Source organism: Urocitellus parryii, chromosome 5 (genome assembly GCF_045843805.1).
Source record: "Urocitellus parryii isolate mUroPar1 chromosome 5, mUroPar1.hap1, whole genome shotgun sequence".
Classification (NCBI taxonomy): Eukaryota; Metazoa; Chordata; class Mammalia; order Rodentia; family Sciuridae; genus Urocitellus; species Urocitellus parryii.
Window position 1 is genome coordinate 131,990,232 of NC_135535.1, and position 19,672 is coordinate 132,009,903.

Sequence of the window (19,672 nt, forward strand, 5' to 3'; positions counted from 1 at the left end):
TTATAGATGGATCTAAAAATTCGGAAATGCCAACTCACTCAAAGCTACAGTGATCGGATGTTGTGGACTGGGATTTTACCCAGGCAATTTGTGTCCAGAATCTGTGTCTTTGTCCATTTAAACAAAATACTTTATTATTTTTTTCTTTGTATAGTAACTTTTATTTTATAAATCACATTTCTATGCCATTTATTTCAGAGCTATGAAGAATCTCCATGTTGACATGACCATCTGTATCAGCTTTTCTCATACATGTATATAATATATATATCATATTATATATACATAAACATCATATAATGTTCAATACCACTCTATAATGGAGATGCTAATAGCACTATCATGATATTTTATATGAGAACATTGAGAGTTGAAGGTATATACTTTGAGCACTGACATGCAGTTAATCACTGCTGAGATGAAATATGAACCCAGGTAGGCTGATCTGGGTCTCTAAGAACCACCCTCTGTCTCCAAACTGTGTGAGGCATGAGATACACCATCTTTTAAATTTCATCCACTGCTGAATCATCTGGGACCAGCAGCAGGCCTGACATATTAGATATCCCATTAATATTTGATGAAGTAATGAAGGGATTGAATCCTTGAAAATTAAAATTTTAATTATGCAAGTAATATTTAAATACGTACCTGTTTTTAAATGCTGATAAGATATTCTAAGGAAAGCATATCCTAAACTCTTTCCCAGATCATTCTCCCTTCTTTTGTCATAATTTTAATTTCATTCTCTGGACTATGGCAGTAATAACCAAGATATTCAAAGGTGCTCAGTGTTTATGAATTGCTGTGGATCATGGAATGAGCCAACAAGGTAGATATTTGAGTATTCAGAGTAGTTCTGTCTGAACATCAATGTGGTAAAGCTTTAATGAGACCCATTCTTTTGCTAGAAACACATAATAAATCCCTTAGTTTTCTCTAGTCAGTTTCAATGAAATTCAATTTGAAATCTAAAAATCATGCAGTTAATTATAAGTCAGTTTAACACTAGTTAGTGTCTAAGCATCATAGAATCTCCTTGCTCAGGGATGTTGGCCACATGGCCATGATGGCTGCTGATAGGAAGCTAATCTGTTCTAGACAAGTGTTTAAATGCTGGCCACAGGAAAAGTTAATGTCTTTCCCAACATGCAGGCTGTATTCCCTAGGACTGGAGGCCCAGACTCTAGACCAGGCATTTCCAGATTTTATATGCCAAAGAAGAGTGTAAAATGGAACCATAATTGGGAAACAATTCCTGTTGTTAAGTTTGACAGGTGATAAGTAGATGTGAGAGTAAATGCTTTTGGGCTAAGAATTCCAGTATAATAATTAAGACCTTCTGTTAGGATTAAAATTATCTGATTTGAGACCTGTTACTAGTACTTATTAACTGACTAATTAACTGATACTGGGCAATTTTCTGGACTCTGAGACTGATTTCACATTTGTAAAGTGAAGATGATAATAGTATCTACCTATCCATAAAACCGTAATGATGTAAAATGGATGATCAGTGGAATTACTTAGGATATTGAAATTATCAATAAATTTTAGCTATCAACACAATTTTATAAGCTATAAAAATTAAAATATAACAAAGAAACACTTTCAGAATGCATCTGTCTCGTTGGAAATCTTAGGCCAATATTTTTTGCTGTATGCTGATGAAAATTTCTACAGGAACTAGTATAAATACCAGCACTTTTTATGCTTTTATTTTTCTTTTTGGACATAATATCCTTTTGAAATCAATAAATGTTGATATTGATAAAAATTTCAATGCATTTACTAATATCATTTGTCAATGAAATGACAGATTCTAAAAGGAAGGAGTTACTCTTGCTGTCTTTGGTATTTAATGATATGTTCAGTAGTGAACTGATTTATGAACTAACATAACACAAGTGAATCTGCAGCACATGTTCTTCTGTATAGCTCATAGGATCTCTAGAACAATTCCTGACCTAGAGCAGGCACAAAATCAAAATCTGGCAATGTGCAAGTCCCCTCCTGGAGAACAGGACTTTCCTTTGTTCAGATTTCCTCTACACACCAGTGCTTGGTAGGGCCCTCAGGAGAGGATGCAAATCCCTTCCATTCTCTTTTCCAGCACCCAGCCCAGGCTGTGGCATGACCTCAGTTCTCAGTGACTAACTTACCCAAGAGAATACCAGAAACAAGGACAAGGAAATTTAAAGTTGCTGATAGCTCTCAAGATGCTGATATTTCTACCAAATGCTCAGAGCCATAGATTCAAAAGAAATGTTGGAAAATAAAAGGTTTAAAAGGGTGACTGAAATAGGAGAAGGGAAACAAAAGGACTTTGAAGTACTCTCATTTGAAGTGCTTTGTCCTCTCAGTATTTACTATTTATTAGGTACCCCCAGTTGGAGATTAAACAAGACTGTGTCATCACAAATCTCCATACATGCCAACACTCATTTCCTTCTCTCTAGAGCTTGTGTAGTATCTGTGGACATCTCACATTTTTCTCTTGGATAAAAAAGAGATATGTAGAGTGGAATGGCATATATGAATACATGGACTGCTGATTAGGTGTTAAACTGTTTTTTGAAATGGAATGAAAAGAAATCCTAAAAACTCATATCTTTTTAAAATATTTTGTGAATTGCAAATGTATCAATTTATTTGCCAATCTTGATGCAAATCACACGCTTTCCTTAAGCATTGGTCTACTATTTGCATTTCTTACAAAAAATCATTCTCATATGTAATCTATACAGTCTGTATTTTCCAACTTCAGTTTCTTTCAGTTTGACAGATGTGTATCAAACTCCCTCCCAAATAGCTAGCTGTGTGAAAGTATAGAGTATGTTTTAATTGAATTTTAATTTTATATCACGCTCTCCCTTCCTCTCCACTCCTTGGTCACAGTGACTACCATAGAATTTTATGTAGCTTTATCAAACAGAGGAGTAAATTGATAATGGATAAAATTGCCTACAATATTGATAAAAATACAGATAATATTCAATAAAATGTTATCACCATGTCAATATTGTTGACATATTTCTATGTATTATTATGTTTCTAGAGGTTCAAAGTAAATTGCTGTCTCTAATCAGAGACTTAAGATTTTTAGCAAAGTTCCATAAGTTGAACAACTATAACTAGTTGATCTAACCTAGCACTCTACTTATTCCAATAGTAAGAAAAGACACTATAAATTGGTTTGTTTTCTGACCCATTCTTTTAAAATATGTTTCCTCATATGTAGTTTTCATAATAGTTGTATTTTGTGGTGAAATTGGTATGCTTTTGGAACAGAATTAGGTCTGATTATCTTAGTCCAAAACTCTTAAGGGCTTAAACTAGAAAATCACTTTCTTATCTCATTTTTCTTTGCTTTTTCTTAAACTAAACACAGACAAATAGGTATTTGTAAAAAAAGCTGGCTTATGGATGAAAGCTCCGAGGTACAATTTATCTGCATACTGTTGAATTGGATTCACATCTTTGCAACTGGGATACTCCTGCAAATGTGCCTTTTAAATAGCTTCAGTGTGCTTTGTGTTCATTGTTTTAAGTATTGGGTTATGGATCTCACCAAGCAATAAAGTAGCAATAGCTCCCAATAGATAGGTAATCCTATTATATTTAGATACAAGGATACATTTTAATAAGTACAGATACAGAGATTAAAGAAGGAAAATTGAGGAAGCAGCCTGTTCCCTCAGGGGTAATGGGTAATGTGATCATTCTCTTGCACCAAGCAAATAAATGAGAAGTCTTTATTATATCACAATGGAAGAAATTCACATTTTTATTTCTCCCAAAAGTAATGGCAGCACGATTCCAAACTAAGGCAATTTAACACATATTTATACATTGTTTTCTAGTATCTGAAAAATATTATTATGAACCAGTGTGTAAGTATATGTGTTAGGTGATGTTTTAGTGGAATATAGCTTCCTAAACCTTTTATTCAATTGCTATTAAACACCAAATTTTAAAATTAAGGTTAGATGTAAGCCCATAACCACTACTATTGATGAAGCAGAGGAAATGACATATTTTGGTCAATATTACTATTTTTACTTTTGCTTTGATAATTAACCTTTATTTTGTATAACATCATCTACACAAAAGAAACCCTAAAATTCTAGAATGAAGGTCACATGTATCACCTAAGTAATATAATCAAGAAAACCATATGGCTTTCAGAAGAATTCTAAAAGAAGCTAGAGCATAGGAGATGGTCTACAGAGAATGTGAGTCAATGTTGGGTCCTGTGCAAAAGAGAAAGGGAGGCTTTTAAAACAAAGCTTACAGCAGAAGTACAGCAAATTGTTTGAGAAACAATTTGAATAAACTGGAATTTGTAAAATGTGTTAAGGGAATACAATTTGGGCAGATTCTGAAGGCCCTTAATTCCTTAATAAGGAAGTAGACTTTGAACATTTAGAGGATTTTTCTGCAGGGTGTGACTTGATGGGAATGAGTTTATGAAAATAAATATAGTAAAAGGAAAGCAGGTCATCTAGGAAATGAGGAAGGCTTCATTTTGAATATTGAAAAATAAGTGAGCAAATTAATATTTAGGAAATGAATGGGCAAGTCTATAGAGATGACTAAATCGACAAAGTCCCCACACCAAACCTAACCACACTATCATCTAGTAATAGTCCAGATGTTTTCCCTATTTATCATCTCTGCTGCTCAGTGGTTCATGCAAGTTTAAAGCAAGAAGAAATAATAAAATCATGATGAAGTAGATGCACTCGGTAAGTGCAACCTGGGATGAATAAATTATAGCAAGAGCACTGCAGTAAGAAAAAGGAAAGGAATTATTGAAAGAAGCTGGCCTCATGATTTTCTCAACAAGTTCAAACTCAGCCCTCTTTAATAATAAGGAAGTCGGTGCTATTAGTCTGGATGCCTGAACAGGATCTTGGAAAGCTGTGGTACAAAGATGCCAAAAGGGACAAGGGAAAAATTGGCCTCACTGGCTAATCGCCATTCTCCATAGAATTTAGACTCTCTAACTCTTGCCTCTGAAATGGTCTTTTCTTCTCCTTATAAACCTCTGTTAGACCCTCTTCCCTTCCTTAGAATTGAATTCTGACTCTTTTTGATGGCAATTACAGACCCACCGCCTTCTAAGCTCTCCAGCCTAGTAGCTGAGTGCCACCCAACAGAAAAGAGACTTGCTGACTTAAAATGGATCATGTACATACAGTGTCTCCTGCTCATAACCTCCCTTCTCATCACCTAGCCACTCTTGATGAGACAACAGCCAAAGCATATTTCCATGAAGCCTTCCTTGAGCCCGTCTCATCTCATACTAGTTATACTCTTGCTTGAATGGATGGCAATCTAGCAAGTGCCATTCAAAGTATTTGACAGTTATTTCTTTGCTTCCCTATTAGCTATCTAGTCCTGTTTTGTAACACTACTGTGAGTTGAATGTGCTTCTACCACTGTTCAAATGTGGTTGCACATGCCTGTGAATACTCCCTTCCAAGACCTAAGAGTTCTGGAGGTGAGTACCTCTACTCATAGGTCTGGAAATGATCACAAGCATAATTTCTTACACTTATTAACACTCATTTTCTGTTAGTCAAGGAGCAATTTTTCATCTAACCTTTACAATAATCCTTTAAGACAGATAATAGTATTATCTTCAACTGCATATAACATGGGGTAAAGAGACTATCACATAGTTCATGTTAAAATTAAACACATTCTTGTTATGAATATAAGTCATAAGTAGTTTTAGTGTGTGAGACTTTTCCAAAAACTTAGCTATTTTGATTTACAAAATAAATAATGTTAATGATACATCTTTAACTCAACATAATCATCTCAGTAGTCCTTTCTTTTGATGTGTCTTGATTCATTTTCCTAAAAATAAGAAGAATGCCTTACAATATGGCCTGACAAAATCATTGAAAGCTGATCAATATGTATATGTCCTAGGTCTAAAAAAGAAGTAAATATTTTAACTCTGAAGAGAAAAATAAGTAAGTTTGGCTGGGAGACATAAATGTCACTGACTAATAGGTGATAAGATGTGATGAATATTCTTGGATTTCCAGGAGATCCAGACACTTGGGCCCAGATCACATTGTGTTAAAGCCACACAGGTAGAATCAATTTGACATTCCTGCTGGGAGGCTTCCAGTCTCAGCACATAAGCCATCATGCCCTCCGGAGCAGCTATCTTAGGTCAATCAAGACATTTGGCCTCATTAACCACTTTGGATTCATCTCAGGACTTTCTTATTTATAGTCTTCCCAAGGCTTAATGGGCTTCAGAATGTACTTTGCCCTGCTTCATGTCGTCTTACCAAGCCCTGTGCTTTTACTCAGCAGGCTGCCATTTTGACTGTGAGGTTTTACATTTTTCTCTAGGAGGCAAGGAGTTCTTATAGTGGCTTCTAGATGCCTAATTAACAATTCCTTGTCACTGTATTTCTGCTTGTAATTATTCTTTTTGCCATCTTTATTTCCTCAACATTCAGAAATAAGTCACATCATTTTAGTAATTCTGACTTTGTTCTTCTCTGCTTTATGATGATGGGGTTTGCATTACAGGTAACAAAATCTGTTCTTTCACTGTATTATTTTTGTTGTTGTTGTTGTTGCTGTTGTGTTACTTGAAGTAGAAACTGGACAACATTCTGAAGAGAGTTTATGATTTGGAAAGATAGAGGAGAGGTGTTTAAGGCAAAGGGTGGAGTTGTCCATAGAACAGACAAGAAGGCGGGAATCAGGTTGAGTAGCCCTATGTATTCTCTCCAATGTTAGTCAGCTTTTTTTTTTTTTTTGCCGCTAAAATCAAAAGACCTGACAAGAACAATTTTAGAGGAGGAAAATTTTTTCTGACTCTCACAGTTTGGGAGGTCTCAGTCCATCCACAATCGATTTCATTGCTTTAAGCCCGAGGTGAGACACAGCATTATGGCAGAGGGGTGTGGTAGAGGAAAGCCAGAAATGATCAGGAAGTAAAGAGCTCTGCTCACTAGGGACAAAATATAAACCACAATACCATACCACTAGTGACCTACCTCCTCTGGCCACATTCTTCCTGCCTACAATCACTGGCTAGTTAATCCATATCAGTGGATTAATTAACTGGTTATGGTAAGACTGTCAAAACCTAATTATTTCACCTCTGAACTTTCTTCCATTATCTCACACTTGAGCTTTGGGGAACACCTCATAATTAAATCATAACACTTCCCAAGGCATAAATATGGAGTAGAGAAGTTTAACACAAATGTTAGAATAAGAATGGTCCTAGGAAGCAGGTCTCCACATCTGTAACTCATATCACCAACCACTCATCAGGAAGAGTAGCCCTCTCCATGCCATCTTTTTATTTCACTACTCTGGATCTTTCAAGAAGTCTCTAGTACCTTCAGTTAAATTTTACCTTATTTTTCCTTTCATTCTGTTGGAAACAGCACAAGTGGCTTTTCTAAACTAATCTTCATTTCTTCCTCTTCTGCCATGAACCTCAAGGTTTAGCCAATCAACATGTAAATACTGGGACTTGCCATGCATATATTATCTCCCACATCACCACCCACATACTCTCCACCTCTAATGTTATACCTTGAGTGAACTTACCAACTCCTACACACTAAGATGTGAGTAAAATATAGCTCATGGCCTGTATCCATCCCTAGGCATGATTATTCACTTCCCCACATGTATATCCAAATGTCCTTGAACATATCTGTATTAGAACACTTATTACATCCTATTATATGGATGTACTTGCAGGTCTAACTAGCTACCTAAACTTGAGCTTGGCAAAGTTATTTATCTATATTCCCTTTAAATTTTCTCATGGTGCCTGGCAGATGGTAGGTGCTCAATCAGTGTTGTCAAAGAGCTTTGAATGGGGCATCACTGCAATTTCCTATTCTGAAAAATCCTGAGAACTGGCAGTTTAATCAGACTGATTATTGTTTATTAATAATGTGTTCTACTCGAGATTGCACTTAAATCAGTCTTCATGATTTCATGGGTTAACAAATATTTCTGAGAATCTTAATGGCCAAAATTATTTATAGAAAATTACCTCTGTGGTTGTTGGTCATTCACTTAGAAAGGATTTACTCAACATTTCCAATTAATGAGCTAGTTTTGGATTCCTAAATCATAATAATTTTTATTTCCCTAGAAATAAACAAATTTCTGCATATAAACTAGAGTTTTATAGGTAGAAGGTTTATAAATCAAGTGGTTTAGAATGGCATTCACCTAGAACTAATCCATATTTTTTTAGCAATAAATGAAAACAGTGCCTCAATAATTTTAAATGTAATTTCCATACACTTTTTGTTGTTGGATATTATAGATTTATTTCTGCTCCTGATAGACTTTGAAGTTGTTTAAGCACATAAAAGCCCCAATTTAATTTCCCACAGATAGATGGAGAGAGAAAGCCCACTAAACACAACACTATAATTTGCAGATCTGAATCCCTGATCTTTTAAAACTCTCTCAGTTCACTCTTTAGCAGAAAGAATGTTTGATTGTCAAGAAGAAATCAAACCAGCTTTTATGAAGTAAATTACTTTATCTTTTAAAACAAGCAAAACATTAGTTGGCACCTTATAAAATTGTTGATCAAAAAATGTCAATATTGGTAATTTTATATAGTTCATCCTAATATTTACAGCTTGATTCTTTGGGAAGAATATGAAAAGTAAAAATATCTTCTAGCAATCCCAAAAGATGGCTAAGAAAAAACTATAATGTGAATGCTTTTATAAACATGTGCTCATACAAATTAATGTGGGAAAACAAGGCAGCATAATCCTAGATTCTGGACATATTGGTGGAATAAAATCATACCAATTTCTGTTAATGAGTCAGTTTTATTGTATGAAAGTCTGATTTCATTTGGAATAATTGGAAAACTCAAAAACTTATGGTTGATATTGGTGATGACTATCAGTCTGCTACATGCTCAGGAATGACAAAGCCTTGATTAGTCACCAATAATACTCAGTTACAAACTCACGATCTTAGAAGCCTAACACAATGTTTATGTGATACTTACAATTTTGACATGTTGTTCATGACTCTTAAGGACAGAGTGTTGGAGGAAAATAATGAAGTATTTATAGTCTTTTCATCGCCTCAAACTGAAATGACCCATGTAACTTCCAGTCGCATTTCATTGACTAGAACTGTGGTTTAATAAGAAAATGGAAGCAGAATGAAGAGAGAGGGGAAAACCAGATACGTGTTAGTGCTAGACTTCTCTACCATAGTTTTAGTAGAATTTGTTTTTGTTATTTATTTGTAGAATTTGTTTTTATTATTTATTATTCCTCGTTGTCAGTATTTTCCCATAACATATCACAAAACTGGAAAAAATGTAGATGGAAATATGACACCAAGAGGTTGCCTTTTCTTGAAACTATTCCATGACCCATTCCTCTAATTCCTTTTTACACTCGAGGCATAAGTCCATGTATCAGGATTTGCCTTGTCTTTTGTCTTCAATTTCATAACTCAGCTCCATATGGAATGGGCCATAATTACTGACAGAAATCCCCAGGCATAAAGTGGGCTGGCCAGTGTGATCCATGACACTTCATGAAGAGTATATCTGAGGAAATTTTAAATTTTAGTAAAGTGTTTTCTCTTAAATATGACATTGGGCACATTGATTTTCTTTTCCCAGGAACATAGGGAAATCTTGACTCCAAAAGCAGTTGGCACCCTTTCTGCCCTGGATAAACAATTTCAGTTCCCTGAGTGACACAAGCCTGATCCAATGGAGAAAGTCTCACCACCTGCAGAGGGAAGTGTAGCACCTTTCTAGTTTGTAGGTTATCCCCTTCCCCAATAAATATTTCACAGAGATAAGTGCATTACTATCAAAAACATGAAAGAAAATATAAATTATATATTAGAAACTGTAATTTTGTTTATAGTGCAAAAGAAGAAAACTTTCATTGAGTTATAAAACCAGAAAACTTAAAGAAATTTTTTGCTAAAACAAAACTGACAGTGTTCCATCTCGCCATCTTTGCATAGCTCTCCTCTTCCTTTCCAGTTCATTAAGCCATTTGGGAAGCTTTAGATATGTCTAAAACAAAATGATTTACTTTACTTAAACATTTTGTTAGCTTCTGCATGTTATTGTATTTTTTTCCCCATGGAAAAAAGTTATTTGAAAAAATGAGGTGGAAATAGAGCTCATCTCTTATCTCCATTGCGATCTCATGGTATCAGTGTCTTCTGGAAGGTCCTGTCCAGTCTCCTTCTATCTGCCTTTTAGCTTCTCTTTCATGTCTCCTTCCCCCAGTTCCTCTCTCCCTTCAACTAGAAGTGACTTATTAAGCACTTGAATCAGAATTTCTGGAACAAAAAATCATGATCATCTTAAATAAAAAATAGCTTGTTCCTATTGAAGCTCAATGAAAGTAGATAGTTTTGAAAAACATGTTCCTTGCTTGCCAATTCCACCCTGCCATGCCTGCAAACACAGTTTAATGATGCAAGGCCAGGTGAATATTTAGCGATTCTCATTATGGGCTTTTGGGTTTTGCTATTAACTGCTGCCTGTTGGCCATCCCCATTTAACTCTCTTCTTGTTCTAAAACTGCACATCACCTTTGTTTGGATTTATCTAGCACTGCACCCTCAAGGCCTTCCCAACCTCTACATTTGTTTATGAGTTTCAAGTTCAAATTCTGGATGGTGATTTCCAGATCTCACTGTAAGTGTAGACCCTCCCTAGAATTATGAGACCAAACTAATATTTTGAGATGTTATAAGCAGACCAGAAAAATTAGTGGGTACAAAGCAGTACCTTAGTATATCTGTGACTTGTGTGATCTGTACATTTTCATCTCTCTTCCAGTACCTGTTATATAAAAGAAGAATATAGAACTTAGTGTCCCTATAGTAAGTGTCAAACATAGCTTCAATCATGTTATATGCACTGTTCTATTTAATTGTTAAATAAACCAATAAAAGAGGAGGCAAAACCCAGAGACATTGAGTAGCTTGCAAAGGTTCATGGTCACATGGCAGAGCAGAAACCAAGCCAGGTCATACAAGTACACCCATGCTGTATGCCATGTGCTATTATTCCTCCCTGAAATAAGATTTGTTAAGTACATACTATTTCCTGGGATATATATGCTTATCCCAATGCAGCAGGAATAAATTATGTTTTGGTTTGGATGTGAGGTGTCCCCCAAAAGCTCATGTGCAAGACAATGCAAGAAGATTTGGAGGAGAAATGTTTGGGTTTGGCCTTAGCATAATCAGTGAATTGATCCCTCATGGGATTAACTGAGTGGTAATTGGAGGTAAGTGGAGTGTGGCATTGGGACCTTGGCTTTGGGGTACATATTTGTATCTGGCAAGTGGAGACCACTCTCTGCTCTCTGATCATTATGTGAGCTGTTTCCCTCTGCCACGTTCTTCCACCATGATGTTCTGCCTTATATCGAGCCCCAAGGAGTAGAGCTGTCCTTCTATGGACTAAGACCTCTGAAACTGTAAGCTTACAAATAAACTTTTCCTCCTCTACAGTTGTAGTGGAGCAGTCTTTAAGTCACAGCATAAAAAAAAACTAACTAAAACAAATAATGACTTAATTTTAATAGTGATGAAACTGGTTATAGACAATATATGCACTTTGTGTACCACCTCAATTAAAAGAAGACCTAGGGTGAGAAATTAAAAGTTTCAAACTCCTAGTTGATCAATTTTTCAGTTAAATCACAATGTTTCAAATATCACACACACGTGTATAAACACACACATGAATGTGTGTACATATGTTACACTGTAAGCAGAGCTATCTCTTTCACTATAATATTAATGATCCTGGAAGCAGGTCCATAGATTTCAAGGATATAAGACAAGAAACATTGTTTTTAGATCATGGGAAGTTGGTAAATCACTCTGTGCATTCATTTCCTACTACAAAACAAGGACAATATTCCAAATATCGTATGATTATGGTTATGTGTAAAGAAAATAGTATAGAGAACTTCTTATAGTTTTAGTAGATGGTAACAAAGCAGCTGGGAAGCCAAGTTCAGTGGCATGCATTTATCATTCCAGCTATTTTGGGGTTTGAATCAGGAGGATTGTAAATTTGAGGCTAGCCTGGGCAACTTAGTGAGAGCTTACCTAAAAACAAAAAGACCTGGGAATGTAACTCAGTGATAGAACTTCCCTCATATTCACTCTTCCATACAGGGGGAAAAAAGTGTAGTAGTGGCCAGCAAAATATTCTCAGTAGACATCTTGGAACTTCTTCAGTAGAGTTTGGAATGTGTACCAGAGTCACTTGGTGGGTATAATGGTGAGCAACCAAGGTGGTTGTAGTCATGTCAAGGTTGAATCTTTACAATTAACTAAAAGGTATTTTTTTCCTTATTGCTATGTAACTTAATGTGTGTGTGTATGTATAAATTATAAATGCCAAAACTGTTAGAGTGAATTAATTTATATTTATTCTAAGTAGTTATAAAAAACAAAAACTAAGATATATTTCTTAAGAAGGCACACACTGCCTTACTTAATAACTGTCCTCAAAATAGGGATTTAAATCAGTAATATATTTTACATCAATAGGATTTTAAAGCAACAATTAACCATTGTAATATCAATTATGACTTTCATTAATAAGATATTTTATACTATTTAGGAAACACAAATTGTAAAAATTTTTCAATTCCAATTAAACAAAATTTTACCATTAAATGAGACACGTATGTACATTGGATAAATATTGAAATATTATCAATGGTTATATTTAAGGGTTAGAAATATGAATATCTTATGTTTTCTTTCCAAATTTTCTGCATTTGATATATGTAATCAGAATATATGTATATATTTAAAATACATATTTAAAATGGTTCCAACATATGACCTCATTCATTTTTATTTTCTTTTTTATGCCTTTATTTTATTTGTTTTTATTTTTATGTGGTGCCAGGGATTGAACCCTGTGCCTCATACATGCTAGGCAAGCACTTTACCACTGAGGCACAACCCTGGCCCCATATGACCTCATTCATAGTGATTTAGATGCTAATTCATCACAATTGACTAATTTCATTTCTGATATTCTAATTAAAAAATAATAAAGCAAAATTACATACTACAATTAAATTTTAGCATCTCATGTAAGACCAAAAGTTTGAAACACAAACAAGCAATATTCATGGAATGGTTAAATGATAGAAGTAGTGATTTAATGAAGAAATGCATGTCATGAAAAAAAAACAAAAGCTGGACACAGGTATGATGTGAGTACATGTAGACATAGAATGAAACATGTTTGAATCATATGACTAGATGAGTGGATATAAGAAAATTTTGTAAGTTTTAGTAGTAATTTTTGGAGAAGAGATGTTTTTGTTTTTCTTTTTATTCTCCATTTCTTGAATTTTCTGCTGAGATATAGCCTAACTTAATAGGAAAATATACTTCACTAAACATACACATTTTTAGGAGAAAATCACATACCTTATTAATATTTTCACGTATTGGAGTTTCCAGAAAACAGGTCAGATTCGGGGGCTTTTCATGTAAGGGAAATAAGAGGGCTTAGACTTGATAACTAGTTTATTTATTCTTTGGACTGACCAAAGCAGAATGGAGTTACTCAAGCCAGGTGCCATGTAACAAAGCTTGGAGATTTGCTAGTTTTCAAAAAAAAATGTATATTCACAGTCCCAATTATAGAAGGAGCCCCATTTTACAGAACCAATGTAGAAAAGTGTCCTTGTGTTAACCCTAGAAAAAAACTTGGAAATAATTCTAGAAAAAGCCAATTAGATCTTTAATTTTGGGGGAACTTTTTTTAACTAGTTTTTAATATAAAGTAAGGAAATGTATGGGGGAAGTAGCGGAAAATGTGGACTAGTTATTAAGGTCTACTGAGCCAGAAATGGTGACACATGCCTGTAATCCCAGATACTCAGGAGGCTCAGGCAAGATTGCAAATTCAAGGCAGGCAACTTAGGGAGACCCTATCTCAAACAAAAATAAAAGGACAGGGGATGTATCTCAGTGGCAGAGCACTTGGGGGTAGAATGCATGAGGCCCTGAGTTCCTTCCTCAGCACTTCAAAGGAACATAAAAGAAGTCAGCATTGACATTGAGGTTGCTTTTCTCACAGGGTGATATATATTCATTTTTAAGGACTGTTTTATGTTGCTTTTTCCATTGACAAGATCACTAAAGTAGATATCTTTGTTCTGAGCATTCTGAATCATGTGGTCAACATTTTATTTAGCATAGGAGATGACAATACTATCTACATATTTTTGAGGTGAAATATTTAGAGGGGGGAAAAGCTCTCCCTTAAATCTTTCACCTGCAAGTTTCCTGCAGAGTCTTTGTGAGTGAGCACTTGAATCTGTGGCCAAGGTGAGGAACCATTTACATTAGATCATCACTTCCTATGCTGACGTAATTCTTCGAATCCATTATTTGCCTCTCCCAAGTGCATACATTGTCAGGTAGAATGGAGAATCCCTTTTCTTTGCTAAAAAAAATGTTACCCTGGCATTTGAGATACCTTTCCCAAATTTCTGCAGAAGATTATTATTGTATCTTAAACAGGGATAGGATTCCCAAGAAAGGATACCAGGTCTTGCTCAGAAATATTTTCCTCAGAGGCTACATGGGAGGAAAATGTTTCTCACCATGCACAAAAGACACATGGACAAATTTAAAATGAGAACATAGTGTATGTATTTACAATATACTTAAGATGGTTATTATGATTATATAATTTATATTTTTTGAATTAATTAATGTGGCTGAAAGGAAATTAAGTGAACCAGGAAGTAGGCTGACAATGGGGGAATAAACTAGAAGTGATGAAAAACACAGTGAAAGCCTGTTAGAGAATGATAAATAATTTCTTTCTCTCCTGGGTCCTATATTCCCTAGAGCTAGCCATGCTCAGGCAATAAATAAATAAATAAAATTTGATTCCCATCAAATGGCCAGGGGATGTCCTAGTAATTGGAGCTTATTTTGGGGTGCTGGCTAGGCACATGCCTCCTTTGGGGAACTCTCAATTAAGTGAAAGAAACAAATCTGAGAACTAAGCATAAGGCCAACAATGTTGACAACGTTTAGAAGAATTTCCTTTGCCTGAGTAAGAAAGCTAGCGAGCAGAACTTTTGTCAGTGAAGTTCTCAATTTTCAAATGGTAGTACAGAATTTGGCTATAGCACAGTATTTGATTTAGTTTCCAAAGTGTCACCACTTACCATACTTACAGGTCATTATCTATAGCTCAATCTATGATGAATTTACCCTCCTGCACCGCTGCATGTGGTAGGATCCTCCATCACAACATCTTATTTTGCTTGTTTATTTACATTTTCTCTTCTCAGTTGAGATTTCCAAAGGTGATAGCCCATTATCAGGTGCTGATATATAATGAATACTCAAAAAAAATAAAGAAAGAAACAAAAACTCTCTTGTGTTTTAATCTTACATAGTGAATCCCATTTTAAGAGTCATGCAATAAATTTAAAAATTATAAAATTATGAATTTTTATATAAATTATAAAAATTAGAGAAATTATAAAATGGACTAATTTATATTTTCCTGAACTCAGTGGGTCTAAAATGATAGCACTAACACTGATTTCTTTGTTAAATCCAATTGGCATAAAATATTCACACTAATTTTAATATGGTTGAAATTGTCAAATGATGAATTAGAAAGTAAAGTCCAGAAAAGCTAACCAAAGCCTGCCTAATGAATGGAAAGGAAGTCTGGGGTTGTGGCTCAGTTGTAGAGTACTTGCCTCACATGTGCGAGACCCTGGGTGGTTCGATGCTCAGCACCACATAAAAATAAATAAGTGAAATAAAGGTGTTGTGTTCAACTACAACTGAAAAATATTTTTAAAAAAAGAAAAAGAAAAAAGAATGGAAAGGAAAGGACTTTCAGATTGAAGAAGGGTTTTATAAAAATTGTAACAAACCCATGTTCCCCAGGTAATCTGGTTCTTATCCAGGAAAACCTCCAACTACCATTGTGTTGTGATTCCCAAGTTCATTCATGAGTTCATTCTTCCCAGAGAGGGGAGGATTATGCATACTCATTTTCACTATCAGATATGACAGATTCAAACAAAACCACACTCAATTTTATGTTAATGGATTGTCTAAAATATTGAAGTACTAAATGTATAAAATGTCATATTACCTACAAATTATGGAACTTATGGGCACTCCAGCAATTAATGGAATATTTTATTTTTCAACATGATTTTAATGAGCCTTGTGTTGGTTTAGCAGCTTAAGCATGTGGGAAGAGGTGGTAGAAAAGACTCTTGATAGTGGTTGGGAAGAGGTCAGGGAGGAAAAGGGACCTTCAGACCTAATTTCAGAAAGTCACTAGTAATGTATCAATGCCACTCTGTAGTTGGAGGACATTCCCAGGAACCATCATTCGGCATTTTGGATCAGTGAAAAATTTTGTGGGGCTGTAGTAGCCTAGCTCTAAGTGGGTTGGAGTGAAGTATGCCTGCCCTTCTTATGAAAGGTGGGAGATTGGCAAAGAAAATCCATCTGACATTATGAGTAGACAAATTTATCAACAACAATATATTTTTCTGCCAAACAGCACTGTACTTCTGTAGTTATTTTTAAAATACTTTTCCATACCCTCTTGAATATTTCTTTCTACTTTTAGAAAAAATGTGTAAGAAAAGAGAACCAAATGAATCAAAGCATTTTGATCTAAGGAATATTTGCTTATTTCAGAAATATTCCCTTAAATATACTATTTGCTGCACAATACCAGAATAAAGCCAGTTCAAGGGATGTGAATTGCTGGTTTAATCATGAGAAAAAAAAATTGAGAGTAACTTAATGTTATTGTAAAACTGGTTAGTTTAAGAAGAACTACTTAGGGAAGCAGGAAGCCTCCACACGATGATATAAATACCACACCTGAGAATCTAAGAGGGGAAAATGTTTACTTATTAAGAGATTCTTTAAATATCCAGAAAATTTAAATAATAGCATGAGAAAAATTAACTTAGTTTTAAGTTTTCATTTTTAAAAGTGGAAAAATGCAGAATAAAATAACATTTTCACTTTTTTAAGATCACCATAAGACTGTTATATAAGTCATTTTATGGAACCATAGTATAGTGGGTAAGTAAATGGATTTGGACATGAAACTCAGATTCAAGTCTTAATTGTATAACATTCTTGTCTCCTTTCAAACAAGTTACTGAATCTCCAAGAGTTTCAGTATCTGTACAATGGGGGCCGAATAAATACCTAACACACTGGTAGTTGAGAGAGACACATGATAATTCACAAAAAAAAATACCTGGTTCATAGAAAGTACAGTGTCATGCCCACTACCAGTGTTTATAACGGTATTCAGTAACTTGTTCCAGGTTCTACTATATGCTCAAACCCGTTTCACTCAAAGGTCCATACTCATTCTACAAGTTGCATTTTGCAATAGTTTTAAAAAAGCAAAGTTTGATCTCATAGACATTCTTTTGGCTAACTCACCATATAAATTTTGAACTTGGACAACACAAACCTTGTAGCATCTTGTCTTATTAAGAAGTGTATTTTCCAAGTACTAAACTTTTCTGAAGTATAACTTATAGACAGCATTGATGTCTGAAACTCAAGGGCATCCGCAAAAGCTTCACCCAGAAGTACTGACATGACATTAGAATGAATTTACGTTGAACTTGAAATGACTGTCAGGGAACTATTGTTATTTATTTATGTAGTGAGGAGGGGAAGAAGGAAAGGAGGAGAGAAATTAATTATAACATGGCAGACCTTTATGCTCAAATTGTTTTCCAGTTTCTTAATCCAGTTACAGCCAAAGATCATCTTCATTCCCCTCTTTATTTCCAAAATTGTGGCTACTTGCTTATTATCAAGCTGGCATTAAGAAATTATCCATCCCATCTAACCTCTTGGCCAGTTCTAATTTTTATGTGAATATGTGCCTATTAAATTATATACATCTCTACCAGCCCTGGACACACAATTCTTCCTTGGTGCACCTACCTGAATCCCTGATGCAAAAGGTCTGTCTGTTCAACTTATTTTACCCTTTTGTAATTAATAATTTATATGTACTCTTTCCTAAGCCTTGTTGCTCCATAAGAAATCGATACCCACACATTAATTTTCACCAGCACACAATATTATACAAATAAACATTTGCTGACTTAAAATATTTATGTACCTATGCATGGTGGAGTGTGTGTGTGTGTGTGTGTGTGTGTGTGTGTGTGTGTGTTTATACACTACAAGTTCTTAGCATGATTTAACACATATGCTAAAAGTGTGTAGGTTGTTCCAAACATTGACTCATATATAAAGACAATATAGGAAAAATTTATGCAAGGTGAAGCATGATAATTTCATCAAGGCTATGGTATTTCACCTTTAGAGGCCCAGCTAGTCACAGACCATGTGAACCTGCTTTCAGGTCTTGACAGACATTGAAAGTGAAAATCATTTTGCTCCAAGTTCCAAGTTAGATCACACACTGGAAATTGATTCATCTAGGTTACATTGCAGATAGAGAAATACATTGGAAGTTTCTGCCTGAGAAAACAAGCTTGAAAATCATGTGAGGCTTGTCACTCCAGGAGACTTTATATGAAAGTAGTCTGAAGTAGAAGTTTGGAAAGGACCCATACTAAACTGAACTATTGCCAAGATTATTAAAGCATCACTTTGATGAGCCAAGAATTTCCATCTTTCCCCACAGGGGAGGATGGCTCCAATAGTCTGAGGAGGAAAGAGCACAGTATTTTTTTTTTTTAATTTTAATAATAATGAATTTCAACTTAAAGAAAAGAATTGCAGTGAGGTTTTGACAGAGCCTGTTGGGAAGTAGAGGTAAGCACGATGTTTTATAAATGATGTTTTATAAATTGCAATGAGATAATTTTTGGTAGGTGCCTTCTGATCATCTAATTAGTATAATGTCAGCTGGGTTTGAGAATCATTTCTGTTTTATAAACCATCTGTTTTGTCATAAAAGTTTCTTTATAAGCTATATGCAGGCAAAGCATTTGTCCTTTTTGTTTCAAAGTTATCTTCTGTGTTCTTTATTTCTATATCCTGTGGCCTGAATGGTAATTTTAAACTGTTTGAGGAGAAGGTAGAGAGCCTGGAATAAGAAATAAATGTTTGGCAAGTAAGAAGAATCAATTGATTGAGATATATATGGGCATCAGTGGTCTCATTCACTGGTGAATACATCTTTGATTCCGTTATGTGAAAGGAACAGTTTTCAAAATCATGAAGCCTTAGGTCATATTGCCTTCTAAGCTTCAAATCCCCTATTTAAAAACGGGAAAATAAACCTAAGAAATTTTGTAAGGAGTTAAATACAAAAGAATAATGAAAACAAACTACATTATAATAAATGATATACATGAAATATATATATATATATATATATATATATATATATATATATATATATATATCACAATTTTATAAAGTAAATGTTAAAGAGCATTTGCAACAGTCACATTTTTATCACTGTCCTCAACAGTTACTAATGGCTCAAAGGTGGCTAGCATGAGTCAGTAAACAATTTTTGGCTATTGGTGACTCTCAAAATTCTTCCCTATTTTTTTCATATGCATTTCTTGAATACATGCATACATCAACA